Consider the following 2,836-nt stretch of genomic DNA (forward strand, 5'->3'; position numbering starts at 1 on the left):
TGGAAGTGATTCTCTGTGCCTTTATCGTTATAGCTGTGGTGTGGACTCTGCTATTCTTTAATACTGAGAACGTTTTTAGAACTATATCTTTATCGTTATCTTTATAGTTATCGTGCTTGGTGTGAACGGGCCTTAAGTGTCCACAATACTAACTTCTAACTTTGTCAATAGAAGTAATAATGCGGAATGTTATCTGATCTTTCTGAAACTATGACCTCAGTCCCTAAAAAGGTCAACAGGAGTGAAGGCATATTGACATACTTAATTTTACCTGCATGATGTCCATTGGGGTTCAAGTGTCCACGGTCCAAAATTAGTTGGATTAGTTGATAACATAATTAAATTAAGTTGCAGATTAACTTGCATGTAGTTAAGCACAAAAGTTGTTTTTATATATAAATAATTATGTTTATGTACTGAATATATTTATTCTTATATATTCTTTCAGATATTTTTTTAATGTTTTATTTTTCCCGCAAAGGTTGTGTTTGTCAGTGTGTTTGTTTCCCATGACTCAAGAGTGACCCCATGGGAACAGCACTGGTGCCTGACCCTGACGCAACCCGAGAAAGGCTCTGATTAACAGGAACAAAAAAAAAAACAGTGCCCTCCAGTTTGTGCTTACTGCATTCCTGATCACACATCAAAGGTAAATCAAGGACGACTACTTTATTTTTAATATTGGGCATGTTTAATTTCTAGCTAAATATATCAAAAGAGATAAGGTAAACAAATGTAGCTTATTTTCCAGTATGGAGGGGCTTGAGCATGGGACTCTGTTGCTCTAACACCCCCCTGGACTAAAGCAAGAAATCTAAATATAATTAGTAATACTCATAATAATTTAGTAAAAAATCTATGAAAAAAAGTGTTAAGAAATAAAGGTGGCGATAAGAAGGAGGGAGATGCCAGATGATTTATCGGCGGAGTGAAGTATTAATGATTCATTGCTTTTCAACACAGGTCATGTTAAACCGTGTTATTTTAGGGTTATTTATATACTATTATAACATGCCTTAATATTCTGAATTAGTGTTTAAATTAATTATTTCAATTATTAATTCAATTAATAAAAATGTTTTAGTTAACAATAACAATGCTGTTAAATGACTAAGGACTGAGTCTATTATAAAAACACAACCTGAAAATGGCAGTTTGCAATCAATCACTAATGAACGCACATTGCAATGAAATGAATGAATGAATGAATGAATGAACCCCTTAAACTAAATCCAGGATTCATTTCTGATTAATGCTACTTAGTGCTTGTCAAATTGGTGATTTTTCTTTAGTAAAGCAGCAGGTTTTTGTGGGTTAAGATGATTTATAGAAGTTTGTTATGATCAGCTGCCATACTGCTATACTATTGTCCAAAAAAAAAAAAAACTGTTAAACAGTTGGTATATTTGCAAATTCTTGATATAGGCTACATGTTGTGTCTGGGTTTCTTTTCAGAGACCCAAACACATAACTAACACTAGATGGCAGAATAGTGACAGAATTCATGTGCCATTAGAACTCAGCAGGTCTCTGGGCCTCAGATTCCTTCAGAATATAAAAAAGATTGAAAAATAAGAGAATATATATGTATATGTATATGTATATAAATTATATACAAATAAATCTCAAATTAATTAGGCTGAGATCAAAAAAAAACAAAAAACTGGTCATACATCTGACAGTCAAGGTGAAACAGTAGCCGTTCAGAATTCAGTAAAGCCATCTGAAGAAATGTATGAGTTACATATAAAGCATATTACATATTATTTAAATAGATGGTTTAAATCGTAAAATTGTTCATATTATCGTCACACAAGTTGATTTAAGTACACTATCACAGATATCTTTATGAAATTGTTTCATAATTAACTCTTTGAGACAATATTCCTCCATAAAGCCACACATCTGTGATTTTCAGACCCGCGGCAGTGCAAAGGTGTGGAACGGGCCAAATTCAAACATCCTCCATCCACTCTCCTCATCTGTGTCTATGCATTTCAGATTTATTCATACATTTCCAATATATTTATGCATGAGTTCTCTCCACTCACCCCTCCCTGCCTGCACACCCCATCCCATTACTGTAATCCATCACCCCAGCATCATCCGCCATGCAAGCCACCCCTGAGTTGCCATGGCAACCACCTCAGGCCCCAGCTCTTTGCAGCCGTGTTCTTATTGGAAGGAAGGCTCAGGCAGTCTGAGGCTGTCTGGTGGATGTGGTAATTGGCTTGGAGTCTCCAATCACCCCCCCCCACACACACACACACACACACCTTCCAAAACACACACACACACACAAACTCAAACACATATGCACAAATAATGCAGCAGAACACACAGACATTTTTTTATTTAGAACCGAATGTTATGGACAGAATTCTGATCTCAGTGCAAACGGGTTTAAATTTTGTGGTTTGGTAAACATCAAGCTGGTATGGAAAGGACAGACTTATTGGAATTCAAATTGTGTTAAGGAAAGGAAAGTGAGCATTCATTTGTGCTTTACTTATTTATTTATTTATTCTTTTTTTTACTCTGGATCGAGACTAAATAATTAAAACAGAGCTAAAATTGTGTTGCACAAATAGACCTATTACTGGTTAGTTAACTGTGTTCCTCCACAACAGGCAGGCAGAAGGTGCAAGTATCTGTTTTACAATTCACTCTTCCGATTAAAAGCACAGCTTTACAGTACAGCATGTCTGCTAGATTGCATGTCATTTATCAAGATGTAATGTTCTAGCTATAGGAGAGAGAGAGGAAAAAAGAGCCTTATTTTATCCAATAAACAGTTTTAAAATAGATACAGCCAATTGGTTTTCTTGCGCCAGTG

Source organism: Sinocyclocheilus anshuiensis, unplaced genomic scaffold, assembly GCF_001515605.1.
Source record: "Sinocyclocheilus anshuiensis isolate Anshui unplaced genomic scaffold, SAMN03320099.WGS_v1.1 scaffold1153, whole genome shotgun sequence".
In the NCBI taxonomy this organism is placed as follows: Eukaryota; Metazoa; Chordata; class Actinopteri; order Cypriniformes; family Cyprinidae; genus Sinocyclocheilus; species Sinocyclocheilus anshuiensis.